The following is a 21,725-nucleotide window of genomic DNA, read 5'->3' as shown; positions in this document are numbered from 1 at the left end:
CTAAGCTCGAATTCTTGAACCCTGAACCAGAGATTCTGGGTTCGTTCCCAGCAGAGTCACCAGAGCTGTCACACCTCCTTTTTACACACCCGAAGGTAGTACAAGAGAGTTTTTTCAATTAAAGTGACATTATTCGAAATGGGATTAATTTATTCAATTTTGTTCAGAGTCGCCACTTGGGATAGTTTATTTGGTGTCCCAAGTCACCGATTTATTTTAAATCCCAAATCGAGGAAAATTTTGACTTTCCTTTTTGAAGTCTGCGAACCAGAAATTCTGAATAAGAAACTCTGTTAACCCGGGGGAAGGTGTTAGGCATCCCCGGATTCCGTGGTTCTAGCACGGTCGCTTAAACTATTATAACTGGCATATTATCTGATTTTAATACATATTTTAAATTATTGTGCATTTTTACCTTATAACCGCTTTTATTTAATTATTGTTACATATTGCGAATCATGTCACGAGAATCGTACTCACGATCTACAACATGTTTAATTTTTTTTTAAAGATTAAATTGTGGCCGGGTCACATAACTGTACCCCCGGATTTTAGTAACTAGGTGTCACAAACTACGTTACGGGAACCGTACCCGTAGCTATGACAATTATTCAATTAACGCACCTAAAGTAAACTACGAAAGTTCAAGCCAATTTCTATTTTTTAGCTTGCATTTTCTATCTCTTTTATACATACACGAACATATACATACTTTAAAAGTATTTGTAAAAAAAAGGAAGATATATATTTAAATTTGCTCGACTTATGTAACTTAATGTACAAGTCATGAAAATACATAGACTAGTAAAAAAAAGGATTGGATAAATCAGGAGGCAAAAAGTCCAAGAACAAGAAAATGTGAGGCAGAGAGGATAGGGGGGCAAATTTGACGTTAAACTAATCAAATAAATAAAGTAGACTGTGGTTGTAAAAGCTGGAGTGCACAAACAACTCATTAACAAACTATTGAGGAATCATTATGCCTACGAGTTGAAACATGTGATACTATATATCTTTATATTTTTGCTACTAAAAAAAACTATATACCTCATGATGCCGCTTATCTTATTTCTGAATGTGGAGTATAGAATATAATTTACGGCTTGTTTGCTATTAAAAGATAACCATTGCTGGCCATCAGATCCTCGATTTAAGAGCAAATTTGCTTGAATTTTACTCTCTTCCTCGATGACAAGAAGTGAAAATTAAAGAAAATGAGTAAAGACTCCCAAAGCAAATAACAGATTCCAAAATCTTTGCAGCATTTACTTCGTCAACATTTAATCTAAAGTTTAACATTTTCGATTCATTACACTACTTTATTCAAATGGAAACCAAACATTCATCCATGACACACTAGAATAGCAGAAATCGTATTTTTGAGCAAATCCAAAAATCTAAAAGGAATTCAATAACTTTATATAGACATTCAACAAAACATAATACAAAGGATTTAGGACTGACCTGACAGAGTTAAGCGGACACCAAGAGATAAGCCAAAGAAAAGCAGAATCCAAATCACATGAGGAGCTCAAGAAGTAATTTCAACAGTAGCAACAGAGCAGCAAACTTTTACCCGAATCCAGCTGAAAATTTTGAATTTTGAAGCCTTTGCTTTCAGCTCTTTTGAGTGTGAAGAACTTTCAAAGTGAGTCTCTCAAATGTTGGGTGTGAATTCAGGTGTGCATTTTCAGAGAAGCTTCCGTGGTAAAATGAGTGTGTGCGGCCATTTTTCTTGGGAAGAAAGGGTGAGATCTGTTGTATTTGTCTGTTGCTTGGAGAAAAAATCCAAGAAGAAGAAGAGAGCCCCCTTGTAAAATGCGTCATTTTCTATATATAATTATTTTTAAGGTGAGGTCTTGATGTGTATGTTATAGGTAGAGAGAATGATGAAGAGTGGGTGGAGGAAATATTTTTTGGGGAGAGTGGGGAAGATGAGTGGGGAAAGTGGAGAGAGTGGGGAACATGAGTGGGGAAAATGAGGAAAGTGGGTAGTGAGTGGAGAAAATGGGGAAAGTGGAGAACATGAGTGGAGAAAATGAGGAAAGTGAGTAGTGAATGAAGAAAGTGGGTAGTAAGTAGAGAAAAGTAGGAATAAATTCAAACATGGTCAAAAATAAGTTGCTCACAACTATGCATGCCTATATATAGCATGAAGGAGAGGCTATATGGAATAATTCTAACGGGATTTCCTTCTCCACTCCACTCATCCAATTTGTCTGAATATCAGGCGTAAAATTTGGGGTAAATTTTTGGGATTTATTTAGAACGAAAATTCTTTTATTCTTTACTACCAAAAAGAGAAAAAAAAAGAGCTCCGGAAAAACTGAAAAACGCATATCAGATTTTAGAGAGAGCGAAAGGAGAAAGAGAGATGGGGAACTGTATGTCGGATGTGAAAGGAGGGAAGCAGGCTATAGGAGGAGTGGGGCACCATATGGACCCAGCCGCCGCCGCTGTTGGTGGTGGTGGAGGGCCCAATGATGCTGTTGACTTGTTCTATAAGACAAATGGCCTTCACGCCCTTTACACGCCAATTGAGGTTATGTCTTTTTCATCTTAAAATTGCAATTTAACTGCCTTGACTAGTTTTAAGGTTGTCTTTGGAATAAAACAAATTCCGCTGTTGTTTTTGTTAGAATAAACCCCACAAAAGTAATATTCATGGTACTAGTGATAAACGCGAAACATTAAGTTATGATTAAATCAGCAAGAGTAAAAATGCAGCAATAATGACACCAAGATTTTATGTGGAAACCTTTCTGAATTAGGTAAAAAAAATCATGGCCCCGAGAGGAGCAACTGATATCACTATAGTAAGAAAATGTAGGTCCGAGTAAAATACTCCAAAGACCACTACAACACTCAAAAGAAATAACCCTCTTTTGATATTCCCACCTCTCTACAATATTGTTCACTCTCTATTTTCTTCTACACAGTCTATTTCTCACAATGCCTGAGAAATACTCTCTGCAACTATTGTGTTGCTTCTCTTTCTGTGTGGTGTATAGAATGAAGAAACTAAAGCTCTCAGAGAAACGGCTTACCTCTTCAACCAACCAAAACGGAGGATTAGTTGAATTGCAAAAAATTTCCTTTTCTGCCAAACAATTTGGCAGCCAAATCCAAGTCTAAGTCCATCCCGGCGACTTTGGACTAGTTGGGGATGGACCCCACAGTTTTAATATTATTTCCATTGTGTACTCGTGGTGTCGGGATACCCTATTTTTTTTTCTTTAGTTAAAAGTTTAACATTCTGATTTGGGCTTAAGATGAGTATCTTTTTCCTTTTTGGGGTTTATGAACCTTAGTTTATTTCATAGTTTAAGAGCCGACCCCAACTTGTTTGAAATAGGTGTACCAATAGTTGTTGTTGGGGTTATAAATCGTGACGTTTCATTAATTTATTGAATAGACACTGTTTACAAACTCATCATAGAGGTATTTAACAATGTTCAGTAGCTTCTCCATGGGTTCCTTTGCATTACCAAGTATGATTAGTTAACTTTGTTGCCAATATATATATATATAAATATATATATATATTTTTGGGAACAATTACGCGTCAAAAGTTTTTCTTAGTTCCAGACGTGAAATCTCTATATTAGTCCATCTAGATAATGAGTTATAAACACTCCAGGAAAAGTGACTGGGATATTGAGAAGGAGAGCCGCGTTAAGTATTCACTTTTAAACTATCAACTGGAGTTCCATAGGTAATTAGGCTTAGGATAATGATGTCACCTTAGAATCCTTGTTCGAGGTAGTAGTATTATACGGGAAAAAAAAAACTTTAACAAAAGATTTAGCCTGACAAAACTCTTTTAACTTATCTGAAGGAATTTCAGGATCTGCATTTCGGCATAAGATGCCGCCACTCTTTCTGTTACACACCTGATTAGCTGAAGGTCTGACTTGAAGTATCTGGCAACAACAATAACAACAATAACAACCCAATAAAATCTCACAAGTGTGGTTTGGGAAGGATAGAGTGTACACAGACCTTATCCCTACATCGGGAAGTAAAGAGGCTATTTTCGGTAGACCCTCGTCTCAAGAAGACAAAAAGAGAGATAATATATCAGCAATATCAACAAAAAAACAATAGAAATAATGACAACAACATAAGAACCAGAGAATAGATGGAAAACACTAACGCTGTATTTTGTCCCGGGCCCGGGCCTTAGTGGGCCTAACGGGCCGGGCCTCGCGGTCCCGGGCTTCGTGGTCCCGGGCTCTGGCGGTCCCGGGCCTGGCGGTCCCGGTCTTCGTGGGCCTAATGGGTGGAACCGGCCCGTGACGGGCCTAAGCCCACATGGTCCTGTGCTTAACGGGCCGGGCTCGTGGGCTTCGCGGGCCTAGCGGGTTTTTTTTTTTTTTTTAAAGACAATTTCTTGTAGTATCATGGCTATATTAATATGTAGTATATATGTATATCTAATTATTAAAGTGCTTGACGAAAAAGAAAATAACAAAACAATAGTAAAACACTAAATTGTCATGCATAAATATCACTTCTTGATATTATATTGTATCTTATGTATATATATTCTCTTATATATTTTCTTTTAGTATATATATTGTATCTTATGTATATATTGTAGCTTATAAATATATTTTCTTGTAGTATATATATTGTATATTATGTATATATTGTAGCATAATATATTTTCTTGTAGTATATTATATTGTATCTTATGTATATATATTCTCTTATATATTTTCTTGTAGTATATATATTGTATATTATGTATATATTGTAGCTTATAAATATATTTTCTTGTAGTATATATATTGTATATTATGTATATATTGTAGCATAATATATTTGCTTGTAGTATATTATATTGTATCTTATGTATATATATTCTCTTATATATTTGCTTGTAGTATATTATATTGTATCTTATGTATATATATTCTCTTATATATTTTCTTGTAGTATATATATTGTATCTTATGTATATATTGTAGCTTATAAATATATTTTCTTGTAGTATATATATTGTATATTATGTATATATTGTAGCATAATATATTTTCTTGTAGTATATTATATTGTATCTTATGTATATATATTCTCTTATATATTTTCTTGTAGTATATATATTGTATATTATGTATATATTGTAGCATAATATATTTTCTTGTAGTATATTATATTGTATCTTATGTATATATATTCTCTTATATATTTTCTTGTAGTATATATATTGTATCTTATGTATATATTGTAGCTTATAAATATATTTTCTTGTAGTATATATATTGTATATTATGTATATATTGTAGCATAATATATTTTCTTGTAGTATATTATATTGTATCTTATGTATATATATTCTCTTATATATTTTCTTGTAGTATATATATTGTATATTATGTATATATTGTAGCATAATATATTTTCTTGTAGTATATTATATTGTATCTTATGTATATATATTCTCTTATATATTTTCTTGTAGTATATATATTGTATCTTATGTATATATTGTATCTTATAAATATATTTTCTTGTAGTATATATATTGTATATTATGTATATATTGTAGCATATAAATAATTCTAAGTATAGACAAAGAAATATTGCGAAAAGAAGCTCATGGGTAGAAGCAATAAATTTTATTACCAAAAAATGACATATCTTTCTTAGTCATCCTTCCCCCAATGGAATGAGCACAACAAGGTACTAATACCACCATTAGAAGGAAAAAAACTAAGGAAGATGTGCCAAAATACAAGTTACATATTATTCTATGTATTATCTCTAACAAATCTCATAAATCCTTCAAGGTTCGGAGGAGGTTGCGTTGGTGGTGGTGGAAAAGAAGCTTGTTCATCACCACTTCCGGGCGAAGCCGAATCCTCCGTAAGTTCCGCTATCATTTCTTCATAAGCTTCATCTATCGCCGGTTGTGCTTCTGCAATTCCAAAGTTTCTTCTTTCCGAGCGGATCCAATCTCTAAACAATACTGATTTTTCCAAGCTATCCCTCATAGACGCTCTATGATCACCTATTTGCAGTCTTGCTTGACTGAAAGCGCTCTCTGATGCAACAGTTGAAGCTTGAATTGATAAAATATCCCGAGCCATCCTTGCAAGAACAGGAAAATGTTTTTCCCTTGCCTTCCACCATTCCAAAAGATCAAAAGAGCCGTCTGGATTCTCCTTTTCAAGTCCCTGAGACAAATAAACTTGAAGCTCATTTAGATGTGAAGTTTCATCATAATTTTCACCTTGAGACCCCCTGAACTCCGTCCAAGATTTAAGAGCTTTTAAGCCCGCAACTCTTTTAGAGGATTGTGAGCTAGACGAAGTAGGGGTTGGAATAGTTGGCCTAGCATGCTCTAAGGCAAGTTGATAAGCATTATAAACTGTTTGAGCGTTAATCTTAATTGAAGCTTTTGCATCTGCAAGTGTCGCAATTTCCTCATTTGAAAGATCTAAAGCCTTATAAATATTTGAATACCAAAAATGAGGACCTCCCAATTTCATTGTAGGATTTAGCATTGCAGCAAGACCATAAATAGGAGGGATAGGAAAAAAATATTTTTTAAACTTTTGTTTCATTTCATTTATAGCAAGTTCATAAATATCCCCACCCTCACTAAATTCAACAAACAAATCAGATAGTGCTGCAATATAAACTAAACAGTTTGAAATAGTAGGATAATATTGCCCAGAAAATGCATTTGTTGCAATTTGAAAATGTTCTAAAAAATCTAAAAGAATTTTAACATTAGTCCAATCTTGAGTGGTAAGCATTTCATCATCATCTTCACCACCTACCCGAGAATTAAACGTTGCATTAATTGGGTTTCTATATTCATATGCTACTACTAAACTTTCGTACATACAATTCCATCTAGTCGGGCAAGGTTTAGGAACCTTTCTTTCTCTAAGGCCATATTCATCACATTTTTTAAAATACTCTCTAAGTCTACTTCTACGGTTTGAATAAAAAAGCCAATTAAGAGCCATTCTAACCTTTTCAATTTCTATGTTTAATATTCGCATACCATCACCGACAATTAAATGATAAATATGACAAATACATCTAACATGGAAAATATTAGTAAATGCAGGATTTAGTGTTGTTGTAAGCATGCCTATAGCACTGGTGTTACTAGAAGCATTATCCATTGAAATTGCCATTATTTTATCGCTAAAGCAAAAATATCTACAAATATCTGCAACAGTGTTAGCTATAAATTTACCTGTGTGACGCGAATTAATTATTCTATATGCAATTATGCGTTTTTGCATTATCCATTCTTCATCTATCCAATGACTTGTAACAGTTAGGTAATCACAATCATTACCACTTCTACCAATATCAGTAGTAATAGAAATCCGATTAGGTATATGAGTAAATAAATAACGCAAATATTGTTCATATTCATGTTTGAATTTATAAATATCACTCTTAACTGTTGCGCGAGGCCAACCTTTATAAGTAGGATTAAACACTCTTCTAATATAATGAACCCAATTAGGATTAGAAGCAAAAGTATAAGGTAAGCACATAACAGTAATCATCTTTGCTAATTCTTCACGATCTCTATTTGGATCGTAATATAAAATACCTCCAGTGACAGTGTTAATTCCTGGTTGAACTAGATTTGAACCTGTACTAGGGTTAATCGCAGAATCTACACTTGTCCCCTCTAGATGCGCTTTCATTTGAAAAAATCTAGCCTTATCTCTAGGGTGTGTTTTTATGTGCCTAGTCAAACTACCTGTGCCGCTACGGTCTCCTACATATTTATGCGACATTAATTTCCCACAAGTTTTACACTTAGCCTTATTTTTTTCTCTTACTTGAGTAAAAAAATTCCAAACTAATGATGTTTCTAAGCGTTTAGCAGGTTCTCTATTAAAAGTAGGAGTTTCTACAGGTGGGTCGACCGGTGCATCACTTGGGTTATTAAGAGGACTAGTAGGTGTATCATCTAAATCCGGTGCTTGAGTTTCATCATCATCCTCATTTTCCTCATTATTTTCTAAGATGGTTTCATTAGGATAAAGAGCATTCATAATTTCATCATCTAATCTATCACCTGGTGCAACATTATGATAAAATTCACTATCGGTAAATTGAAAACAAGGGTGATCACTATCAAGAATTACGGAAGGAGGAGGACGTCTAGGTTGGCGACTACTTTCAACTTGCTTATCTTTTCTAGGTCGGGGAGCCGGGGGAAGGGTAGTTGGTTGGCCACTACTTTCACCGGTTTTATCTTTTCCTTTACCAAACATTTTTTTCAAAGTAAATGCCATATTAATTATAATTATGCAAACTAAACCACACAAAAATATATTATAAAAACGTAAGAGTTGAAACGAGTTTACCGGATTGCCGAACAACTTCTTGAAAATTGAAAATCGTTGAACACTTGAAAACTTCAATTCAACAACTTCACAATTTTTCACGAAATTTCAACAATAAATTAAGTAATTGTAGTAGAGAGATTGAGAGAGATTGAGAGATATTGAGAGATATTGATGAATTGGTGAATAAAAATGAAAGAATGAGGGGGTATTTATAGTTGAGAAATGGGGAAAAGTGTAATTATATAAAGTTTGGGGTTAAAATAAAGTTTGGGGGCCAAATGGCCATTTTTTTAACTTAAAAAACGGTCATATTTTCAGCCCAAACGGCTAGATTTTAAATATGGCCGTTTGATTTTTTTTTTTTTTTTTTTTTTTTTTTTAAAATAGCCGTTGGGCCCGCCAGGCCCGCCAGGACCGGCCCAGGCCCGCCTGCCGGTCCCGGGCCAAACGGTCCCGGGCTCGTGGGCTCAACCATGGAGACCAGCCCGTGACGGGCTCAGAGGCCCACCAAGACCGGCCCACCCAGGACCGGCCCACCAGGCCCACCAGGCCCGTTAGGACCGCGGGCCCGGTCCGGTCCGGTTCAGGCCCGGCCCACCGAGCAGCATTAGAAAACACTAACAATAACTAGTAAATAAGGCCTAGTACAAAAAAAATTAGAGAATAATGTGAAGACAACATGAACCACTAGCAGTCTAAGATAAAACTCTAACAGACTAGCCTCTCCCCAATACTTGAAGTATCTGACAATGTAGTTTAAGCAACAAACGAAATTTCTCTTATCTTTCATTTGATTTAGGTAGATATTGTTCTAAGGGAGAGGAAATACATCTTCCTTTATTTTGTTCAATAAGGATGTGTATGGTACGAAGGAAAGTGTTTTCAATCGAAAATATTTTCCTTGGAAAATGAGCGATTTTATCACTTATTCCTTGTTTGGGTGAGTGAAAAAAATTTTCAGACAAATATTTTTTACTATTTGATTAGAGAGTAAAAAAATATTTTTTCAAAAAATAGTTTTTTTATACTACTCTCCTCAGCCTCTTCTCCGAAATCCCCATTCACCATGTCCCCCCTCCCCCTCCCCCTCCCCCTCCCCCTCCCCCACCCACAAAAAAAATCCAACTTTTTTAGGACTTTATTTTCTTCTAGAATTTAATTATTTTTTAAAAAATTCACACAAACCCAAAGGTACTAATGTGCTACTTTACTTTTTTTTCGTAAAAATAACATTGAAATTTATGTTCCATAACTACCAGGAAAAGACTCTATTTTTGGTTGAAAAATAAAGTATTATTTCTATAACATGATAAGAAAGTACTTCATTTTGCTGAAATGAAAGAAAATAATTTTTCTGCATCATGAAAAGAAAATACTCATTTCATTGAAATCAAAGAAAATATTTTTTCTACGCTGTAAAAACAAAATATTAATTTTATTGAAATGAAAGAAAATATTTTTACTACAGCATTTTGTTGAAATGAAAAAAAAAATTCTACATCATGAAAGGAAAGTACTTGTTTTGTTGAAATGAATGATTTTTTTTTTACATCATGAAAATAAAATACTCATTTTGTTGAAATAAAAAATAAAGTACTCTTTTTCTACAACATATAAAGAAAGTACTCTTAACAATATTTCTATTTAGGGCGGGGGTCCGAGGTAAGGGCAGGGGTGGGTGGGGTGGGAGGGTGTAGGGTGGGGTGGTGTGGATGGGGGTGTGGGGGAGGGGTTGATGGGGATGGAGAATAGAGTAGGAAAGATTGAAAAAGAGTTTTGAAAAATATTTTCCCAAACATGAGAAAATTGAAAAATATTTTCCTTCGTACCAAACACACCCTAATAGTTTGAATAATAAACAAGAATACATTCATTACTGCCGAAGTTGTACGTAAGTCTAGATGCACACTTTTTTGCATTAGAGTCAACTCCTCCAAGAGGATCCAAAATTAATAAGTCTAGATGCACACTTTTTTGCATTAGAGTCAACTCCTCCAAGAGGATCCAAAATTAATCTTAGAAGCAAATATATACAGTATCCAAATTGGCCTACATGTTGAATACTACAAATGACAATGGCGAAGTAATAGAATAACAGAAAGCTAAAACTTCTTAAGAGTCATCAGCTCCACCAAAATGAAATAAAGCTTTATTACCAATTCCTACAACAACTATGCCTCATTACCATGTTAGTTGAGTTGATTATATGAATATTCAATAATCATTTCGCTCCATTTGGACCCGTTTTATGCCAATGCTCAACAATATTGTGCTCTCTACATTTTTTTACCGATATACAATGAACTCGGCCTCAATTGTGGCTTTCCTAGAAGTTTCCATTTAAGGAGTTTCCCATGGCATTAGTTTCTTTATTGCTGTGATTATGAGAATATTATGTTTCTCTGAACATATGTGCTTTGAATTATCAACTGCAGTTATCATTCTCGGCTTCAAAGCTACGTGATCTTGATATTGTTTCTAAGGTACCTTCTCTTTTGAATGTTAAACTTCTGGTTTATTGGTGATATCTGTCTGTGTATCCTGGTCATTATTATTCTAACTTTTGAGAATATTACGCATACTTGCTAGTTGTTGCTCAAAACTTCCTTCTGTCATCATGGACAATGATTTGTTTGTTTTAAATTCTTCTATCTGGATTAAGCTAAAATGATTATAGGATCATGTCAGTTTTAAACATGCAAATAGTCATGTCAGTGCGGCTCATGAATAAGTAGAGTCAAAGGTGTAATATGTTCCTTTCCGTTATCAATTACTGAATACGTTTTGGTGTGAAAATTTAGGGCTCATTTGTTATGAGGTATAAGAAAAAACAATGTCTATATGGAACTTCGTATTATTAATCAGCATTTTGATTACCCATTTTGTTTCCTATACAGATACCTGCATAACTTTTGCAACAGTTCTTAATTATTTTATACCCGATTCAATATTGAATAACAATACACGTATTAGCAACATGTATTTAATCCCACAACTGAATTGTCCATTAAACTATTATTTGTTTAGTTATAATGTTTCTTATTACTATTTCTCACAGTTTCTAATAATGATCATCTTCCTTCAAATCTCGGTGAAGCGGCTCGAATTTTTGATCTAAGAATTTCTGGCCAAAACCCTAACCCAAAATCTTTGTGATTTTAGACCATAATATCCTTAACCATGTGTTCTCTTGTAAAAACACATGGTTAGGGATGTTATGTGTCAAAAATCTGGAAAGATTCGGACGTCAGCGACTGGCCAGAGTGTCTCGTGCTTCAGTGAGCTTTAGGGCTGCTCGGTGGGCCGGGCCTGAACCGGACCGGACCGGGCCCGCGGTCCTAACGGGCCTGGTGGGCCTGGTGGGCCGGTCCTGGGTGGGCCGGTCTTGGTGGGCCTCCTGAGCCCGTCACGGGCTGGTCTTCATGGTTGAGCCCACGAGCCCGGGACCGTTTAGCCCGGGACCGGCAGGCGGGCCTAGCGGGCCCAACGGCTATTTTTCAAAAAAAAAAAAAAAAAAATCTCCAACGGCCATATTTAAAATCTAGCCGTTTGGGCTGAAAATATGACCGTTTTTTAAGTTAAAAAAATGGCCATTTGGCCCCCAAACTTTATTTTAACCCCAAACTTTATATAATTACACTTTTCCCATTTCTCAACTATAAATACCCCCTCATTCTTTCATTTTTATTCACCAATTCATCAATATCTCTCAATATCTCTCAATCTCTCTCAATCTCTCTACTACAATTACTTAATTTATTGTTGAAATTTCTTGAAAAATTGTGAAGTTGTTGAATTGAAGTTTTCAAGTGTTCAACGATTTTCAATTTTCAAGAAGTTGTTCGGCAATCCGGTAAACTCGTTTCAACTCTTACGTTTTTAGAATATATTTTTGTGTGGTTTAGTTTGCATAATTATAATTAATATGGCATTTACTTTGAAAAAAATATTTGGTAAAGGAAAAGATAAAACCGGTGAAAGTAGTGGCCAACCAACTACCCTTCCCCCGGCTCCCCGACCTAGAAAAGATAAGCAAGTTGAAAGTAGTCGCCAACCTAGACGTCCTCCTCCTTCCGTAATTCTTGATAGTGATCACCCTTGTTTTCAATTTACCGATAGTGAATTTTATCATAATGTTGCACCAGGTGATAGATTAGATGATGAAATTATGAATGCTCTTTATCCTAATGAAACCATCTTAGAAAATAATGAGGAAAATGAGGATGATGATGAAACTCAAGCACCAGATTTAGATGATACACCTACTAGTCCTCTTAATAACCCAAGTGATGCACCGGTCGACCCACCTGTAGAAACTCCTACTTTTAATAGAGAACCTGCTAAACGCCTAGAAACATCATTAGTTTGGAATTTTTTTACTCAAGTAAGAGAAAAAAATAAGGCTAAGTGTAAAACTTGTGGGAAATTAATGTCGCATAAATATGTAGGAGACCGTAGCGGCACAGGTAGTTTGACTAGGCACATAAAAACACACCCTAGAGATAAGGCTAGATTTTTTCAAATGAAAGCGCAGCTAGAGGGGACAAGTGTAGATTCTGCGGTTAACCCTAGTACAGGTTCAAATCTAGTTCAACCAGGAATTAACACTGTCACTGGAGGTATTTTATATTACGATCCAAATAGAGATCGTGAAGAATTAGCAAAGATGATTACTGTTATGTGCTTACCTTATACTTTTGCTTCTAATCCTAATTGGGTTCATTATATTAGAAGAGTGTTTAATCCTACTTATAAAGGTTGGCCTCGCGCAACAGTTAAGAGTGATATTTATAAATTCAAACATGAATATGAACAATATTTGCGGTATTTATTTACTCATATACCTAATCGGATTTCTATTACTACTGATATTGGTAGAAGTGATAATGATTGTGATTATCTAATTGTTACAAGTCATTGGATAGATGAGGAATGGATAATGCAAAAACGCATAATTGCATATAGAATAATTAATTCGCGTCACACAGGTAAGTTTATAGCTAACACTGTTGCAGATATTTGTAGATATTTTTGCTTTAGCGATAAAATAATGGCAATTTCAATGGATAATGCTTCTAGTAACACCAGTGCTATAGGCATGCTTACAACAACACTAAATCCTGCATTTACTAATATTTTCCATGTTAGATGTATTTGTCATATTTATCATTTAATTGTCGGTGATGGTATGCGAATATTAAACATAGAAATTGAAAAGGTTAGAATGGCTCTTAATTGGCTTTTTTATTCAAACCGTAGAAGTAGACTTAGAGAGTATTTTAAAAAATGTGATGAATATGGCCTTAGAGAAAGAAAGGTTCCTAAACCTTGCCCGACTAGATGGAATTGTATGTACGAAAGTTTAGTAGTAGCATATGAATATAGAAACCCAATTAATGCAACGTTTAATTCTCGGGTAGGTGGTGAAGATGATGATGAAATGCTTACCACTCAAGATTGGACTAATGTTAAAATTCTTTTAGATTTTTTAGAACATTTTCAAATTGCAACAAATGCATTTTCTGGGCAATATTATCCTACTATTTCAAACTGTTTAGTTTATATTGCAGCACTATCTGATTTGTTTGTTGAATTTAGTGAGGGTGGGGATATTTATGAACTTGCTATAAATGAAATGAAACAAAAGTTTAAAAAATATTTTTTTCATATCCCTCCTATTTATGGTCTTGCTGCAATGCTAAATCCTACAATGAAATTGGGAGGTCCTCATTTTTGGTATTCAAATATTTATAAGGCTTTAGATCTTTCAAATGAGGAAATTGCGACACTTGCAGATGCAAAAGCTTCAATTAAGATTAATGCTCAAACAGTTTATAATGCTTATCAACTTGCCTTAGAGCATGCTAGGCCAACTATTCTTGGACGGAGTTCAGGGGGTCTCAAGGTGAAAATTATGATGAAACTTCACATCTAAATGAGCTTCAAGTTTATTTATCTCAGGGACTTGAAAAGGAGAATCCAGACGGCTCTTTTGATCTTTTGGAATGGTGGAAGGCAAGGGAAAAACATTTTTCTGTTCTTGCAAGGATGGCTCGGGATATTTTATCAATTCAAGCTTCAACTGTTGCATCAGAGAGCGCTTTCAGTCAAGCAAGACTGCAAATAGGTGATCATAGAGCGTCTATGAGGGATAGCTTGGAAAAATCAGTATTGTTTAGAGATTGGATCCGCTCGGAAAGAAGAAACTTTGGAATTGCAGAAGCACAACCGGCGATAGATGAAGCTTATGAAGAAATGATAGCGGAACTTGCGGAGGATTCGGCTTCGCCCGGAAATGGTGATGAACAAGCTTCTTTTCCACCACCACCAACGCAACCTCCTCCGAACCTTGAAGGATTTATGAGATTTGTTAGAGATAATACATAGAATAATATGTAACTTGTATTTTGGCACATCTTCCTTATTTTTTTTCCCTTCTAATGGTGGTATTAGTACCTTGTTGTGCTCATTCCATTGGGGGAAGGATGACTAAGAAAGATATGTCATTTTTTGGTAATAAAATTTATTGTTTCTACCCATGAGCTTCTTTTCGCAATATTTCTTTGTGTATACTTAGAATTATTTATAAGCTACAATATATACATAATATACAATATATATACTACAAGAAAATATATAAGAGAATATATATACATAAGATACAATATAATATACTACAAGAAAATATATTATGCGAAAATATATACATAATATACAATATATATACTACAAGACAATATATTATGCGAATATATATACATAATATACAATATATATACTAAAAGAAAATATATTATGCGAATATATATACATAAGATACAATATATATACTACAAGAAAATATATAAGAGAATATATATACATAAGATACAATATATATACTACAAGAAAATATATAAGAGAATATATATACATAAGATACAATATAATATACTACAAGAAAATATATTATGCTACAATATATACATAATATACAATATATATACTACAAGAAAATATATTATGCGAATATATATACATAAGATACAATATATATACTATAAGAAAATATATAAGAGAATATATATACATAAGATACAATATAATATACTAAAAGAAAATATATTATGCTACAATATATACATAATATACAATATATATACTACAAGAAAATATATTATGCGAACATATATACATAAGATACAATATATATACTACAAGAAAATATATTATTATGCGAATATATATACATAAGATACAATACATATACTAAAAGAAAATATATAAGAGAATATATATACATAAGATACAATATAATATACTTCAAGAAGTGATATTTATGCATGACAATTTAGTGTTTTACTATTGTTTTGTTATTTTCTTTTTCGTCAAGCACTTTAATAATTAGATATACATATATACTACATATTAATATAGCCATGATACTACAAGAAATTGTCTTAAAAAAAAAAACCCGCTAGGCCCGCGAAGCCTACGAGCCCGGCCCGTTAGAGCCCGGGACCACGAAGCCCGGGACCGCGAGGCCCGGCCCGTTAGGCCCACTAAGGTCCGGGCCCGGGACAAAATACAGCATTATAATGGTATTACTGGATATTCAATTTAATACCAAACACATGCTTTAACATATATAAGGAAAATAAAAGATCAGGTAACAAATACAATAATCCAGTGATTATTAATCTTTGTTTTGCCATTTTTGTATTAAAGTCTTACTGTCATATTGACTATTTATGTGATGCCAATCCCTTGCTATGAGTTCTAAGGTAGCAGAGATCTTATTTGAAAGTTGAAACTATGTGGAGCTGATATACCTGCTGTAAATTCTGTTAAACAAGATTGTATAATACTCTCTCCATTTCGAGAATGAATTGCCTGTATTTACAAGGAGCTAACTGTCTAATTTTTGTCTTATATTGAACATCTGCAAGGATTTATGATGTAATGCCAAATAAAATGCATAATACTGCAGAGTTACTACATTTGGTTGAATTGATGCGTTGGTATAAATTGATTGAAATTTAAATATGAATGAATCTACTCCATTAGTAATTCCATTAAATTTATAGAAATATCTATTCCGAAAAGAACTAACACTCAAAAGAAATTTTACTTTTCTGATTTAAAGTATTGTCACCATATTACAAATATGTAACTTGGGATGAGTGGTAACATCAGTAACATGTCTGAACATATATTCATGTGTAGTGGTGTTCTGATTGCTTCACGTATGTTTAACTGTACTCTTCACTTCATACTTCTTGTGTTGTCTGAATTGTAAACCAAAAAGCTTTCATCAAGCCTAAAACTTTATATCTTTCTTATGGTCAATTTCTCTTTTTCTTGTATTATCCCTATAACAGTTCTAGTTTGAAATTTCAAAACCCAGCCTCATAGCTGGGGTTCCGTCATTTTTATGCCTTCCTTCCCAATGTTCAAATTCTTCTTTTGCGTTGCCTTATCAATGATTTTAGTGTTCTACTTCAATTCAGAGTGATCCAATGGCAGTAGTACACTTTAGAAAAAGAGATGGGACACTGGAAGAGCTTGGTCGAACAGAAGTTATAATGGATACAGAAAATTCATATCATGTACCACTTTGAGACTGTGCAGACACTGATGTAGGTTTTTGCTCTTCATGCTTATTTGATCTCTGAATTTATGGATCTCTATTATGTTCAATTAGCCCCTGACGCACTTTTCCATATCTTTTGATTTTCAGTTTCCATGTCTATGATATAGACACAAAATATCATAATTTACCAGTTAAGGTACAATTGTTAGCAGTTTCCAGTATCTTTAGTACAGTCCAGCTGAAGGATACTGAGAAATATACTTCAACTTTAGCTTTTATTTGGTTATCACTTTTCCCCTTCCCCTCTTTCTTTGTGAGGGGATGGGAAAGAAGAGCAGGGATTCGGAATGGTTGAATAATTAAGCCCTTAATCCCCATAACATGAGTCCTTCCTTAATGAATATGCTAACGCCTTTACTCACCACAGTTAATTGTATGTGTCAACTTTTTGAGCAAGATGATACATATGTAGTTGGTCTGGACCTTTTTTTCTTAACTTAAATTAATTTTTATTTTGCCTTTACTTGATTGACGGTTGGAGAAACTCCAATATATATCGTTTTCACTTGTGGACACTGCAAGTGCTTGACACAAGTAGGAAATGATACTTTGACAAAAGTAACTATGAGAAATGTTCTTGTGCATCATCTGATTTAAACAATTTTTGTGCCATCCGTTTGAAGTTGGCATTTGAGTTTGAGTCACATATATGATTCTTTAGCTTGACATGAGATTTTCTGGGTCACAAATATTCGGGTCCCCCTAAACTTATCAACTTTGGTTTAGTTCCTCCTTAAACTTTACGTGCCTGAACTTGAAAATTTGATAGCTTCAACCCCCTAGACACTGATGTGGCAAAGAGCGTGAATACATTCTCTTTTAGGCGTGTAGGAGAGAAAAAATCAGCTTCTAAGTGGGGTACTTTTGAAATATTAATTGCTACATAATCAAATATAATGATTTATTTGTTCCAATTGTATTTGTCGATGTTTCTTCTTAATATACGTTGCATAATTTATCTGAATTGTATTTTTTAGATAAACTGAATATTTGTTTCAACTATGTATTTTTATTTCAGGTCCAAATATACAAAAGTTAGTTGAAACTTTATTTCTTTTAGCCAAATAAAAAGAAGGTTTAGCCAAATTAATGAAGTACAAATGGTATTTTTTCTACAAAGAGAAAAGAAATGTGTTTTTTTCTTTTCATGAGATGACTATTTATTTAAGCTATGCATTATTTATTTTCTTCCAGTCAAATTCGTAAAATATATGGCTGGAATATTATTATTTTTAGCCAAAATATGGAGTTCCAATAACGTATTTTTCTTTAGATGCCATGAGTATATGTTTTAACTGTGTATTCCTTCTTTTCCTGACCAAATATGTAAAAATTACAGTATCCAAATAAAAAATTATAGTCAAAATAATGGTGTTCCAAGTTTTTGTAACAGATTGGCACAAAAAATAATTTAAATAATTGGTGGACTTAAAAAGGTTAAAATATATGTTTTATTGTAAAAAAATCCACATGGACAAAACAATCCTTGTGGCAACGCGTGTGTCATACTCTCATGGATTGTCAGCACCCAGGGGGTTGAGCCTATTAAAATGCCAAGTTCAGAGGGGTATTAAAGACCACGTAAAATTTAAGGGGGAACTAAATAAAAGTTGCCAAGTTTAGGAATTTCAACAATTCTGTCTTTTCTAATATTTTTGTTTTCCATTCTTTAGCACTTGAGATTTAAAATTTTCCTTACTACTAGAAAGAAAACATGTAAACTAAATAGAAGAAGGGAAGCAAACTTCTTAATAATCTTTTTTTCTGCAAATGTTCACTTTTATCTCTTTGCATCTAAACTCAAAAAGTCTATTCTGGACTTTAAATAATCTATAAATGAAAGTAATCTACGTCGAAAGTTTGTTGTAACAATCAAGCTTGGAATGTTCAATTCGAATAATTCATGGAACTGCTAATGTTTAATATTAGTTTCTTTCCCTTGACCATATTTGCATATTTATGCGTTATCTACTTTATTGATCAACAAATAATTTGCAGTTTTTCAGTGACGTATTTGCCAAGCATTATGGCTAAATTGAAATATTTTTGGCACTGCAGGACCTGAAATTAAAGGACCAAGATTTCCTTGGTGAAGGCAGTTGTGTTCTCTCAGAGGTAAGATAATTGCATTCGCTCGGGCTGACACAAATTCCATAGTATCCCTAGTCATTCTTATACTTATTCAGCTGCTTCTTGGTGATATTGACTCATTGATGGCATAACAAGGGTAGGGGTGTTCATAAAAATCCGAAAATCCGAACCAAACCGAAAACCAAATCAAATCGACCAAAAAAACCGATACTTTTTAGTTTGGTTTGGTTTTGGTTTTGAAATTTAAAAACCGATCAAATTTGGTTTGGTTTTGGTTTTAATTAAAAAAAACTGAACCAAACCGAATATATGAGTAGCTATTTTAAATTTATTATTACACCTATACATATGTTTACTTTTATACATAGTTTTAAAATTTTTATAGTAAATATTAATCGTTTGCATTTTTCGTATAGTTCCTTACCTTTACATTCTAGTTTAATTGGTAGTTTTCTTTTGTTTAGTGTAAGAATTTATTTCATGTTAAAAATAATATATTTTTAATTGACTTCTTAAATTGTTCATCATTATTTGATTCAATTATCATCAATATATCTTGGTAAATAATAGATTTCTCAAAGAGCAATTGATTTGATAGTGTTACGTTGAAAATGTGGCCGCCGAAATGTATGTTTGGTAGTGTATGTCTTATATTTAAGAAAAAACCGACAAATAACCGAAAAACCCGAAAAACCGACATAAACCGAATCGAGAAAAAATCGACTTAATTGGTTTGGTTTGGTTCTAATATTTGAAAAACCGACTTACTTGGTTTGGTTTCTTTTTAGGGAAAAACCGATCCAAACCGAACCATGAACACCCCTAAACAAGGGAATTATCAGAATCCGATATAGTGAGCATCAGTCACAATAGGTTCTTTCTTTTCTCCAGTAATATAACAAAGTAACTTTTTAGACTTAATAAATAGCAAACAAGATCTTGACCAAGCAAGTTATGTATCACCCTATCTAATTTTACCGCACTAATTAGTATATGAGAAACATTCATTAATGTTTGCATTAGGGTAGGCTGCCTACATCATATCCCTTGGGTCCGGCCCTTCCCCCGACCCTGGTGCAGGAAAAATGTTATCTACTGTCTTTGTGTCCCCCGTAGCAAATCCTAAAAGAATTTGAATATGAAAAAGCACTTACCAAACTGAAATTCAGGGTGGAGAAGTACAGAATTCAGCCGAAAATTTAGAAAAGAGACAGAAAATAGTAACTCTATCGACGGAAAAAAATATATTTATGACACATCGGAACCCTAGCTTTAATGCTCAAAAATTGTTGAACCTGGGACCCAACTTAGTTAAAAACTCTCTGAAAAGGTCGTCGGAAAATGGTCCACACACTGGCGTGTGAAATTTATGCATCACCGGAATCTGGACTGCCGGGGGCGCATTACGGCGCGTGCGACATTCTTTCTCGGAGCTCCCTGTGGTGGTATTTGTTTTTGCACACCATTGTCAGAAATTAATTTCGACACTTACAACCTCCGGAACTACCTCGAAACAATAAAAAGCGAGAAGAAAACTCAACCTCTTGGAACCCTAGTGATGTAGAGAGATAAAACTCGCATCAAAAGGACAACAATGGCTCTAATACCATGTTGAAATTAATGAAGAAGAAAAGGCTTCTTTGTATTTCAATATATCTATACAATACATGAGCTAATATTTATACAATAAATCCTATCTCTAATTTAGGAAAGACACTCAATGCTATTTACAATCAAATAAAATAAGATCCATATAAGTAACCTAATCAAATATTCAACAAAACTTCCAGCTCCTCTTGACCAATTCAATCGGTGGCTTCTTGTGTTGGTTGCTCCACCATTCAAGTGGTATCATCTTCAAGAACTTTCACATTAGAAACAAAGACACTAGAAAGAGAATAAGTTAATATGCTAGTAGATAAACAAGGAACCTAATCACTCAAACTCTCTTTTGTTTCACCTTTTTCTTGCCAATCAACTCTCTTTTATTCTTGCTCGCTCTCTTTTGTTCTCTTGATTTCGCACGCTCTTCACCACTCTTAACCTCTCATTTTGCCTCTCTTGGGATGTCAACAAGCACACCTTTACTTCTCTCTCTCATCCTTTCTTTTTTGCACATATCTTTTATAGTAGCCTTCAAGGATGACTTTTTAGCTTCCTTGCAATAGTGAAAGATTGATCAATTTTCCTCCTTGCTTAAATGTGTAGTGATTTTTCCTTACATCATGTGTTATATATCTATCTCATAACCTTGATTTCCTAAGAATGAGACGACAAGCATGCAATTGCACTACGCCGCATTTCGCTTCATCCTTGTACTTCCCAATAATAAAAGGAATCTTCACCATCTTGTTCACTTTAAGATCTCCGTAACCATTTAACAATTTTGACTTATAAGTTCTAGGATGCTAAAATGTTCCTAAATTTATCTCCTTCAGCGAGGTAGCAGTTACCAAATCGTCACAACTAGCTCCATCAACTACTAAACTGCACATTCTATTCTCAATCACATACTTCTTGTATAAAATATTATATCTTTGTACTGATTCTGCTTCTTCATCCTAAGGAACAGATAAGGCTCACGTAATCATATCCCTCATAAAAGTCCATAGCCGTCTTCTTTATGAACTAACGAACCATGTTCGACATCAGCATCATCTTGATAA

General features: G+C 33.9%; 1 pseudogene; it reads left to right on the top strand.

Moving 5' to 3' along the window:
• Positions 1-2,374: 2,374 nt before the first annotated feature.
• The window catches only part of LOC107829265 (protein BONZAI 3-like), a 28,657-nt pseudogene continuing 9,306 nt past the window's right edge, over positions 2,375-21,725 (top strand).

This window comes from Nicotiana tabacum, chromosome 20 (genome assembly GCF_000715075.1).
Source record: "Nicotiana tabacum cultivar K326 chromosome 20, ASM71507v2, whole genome shotgun sequence".
Taxonomy (NCBI): Eukaryota; Viridiplantae; Streptophyta; class Magnoliopsida; order Solanales; family Solanaceae; genus Nicotiana; species Nicotiana tabacum.
Note: the sequence above shows the minus strand (reverse complement) of the source record. Positions and strands in the feature narration are given on the sequence as shown.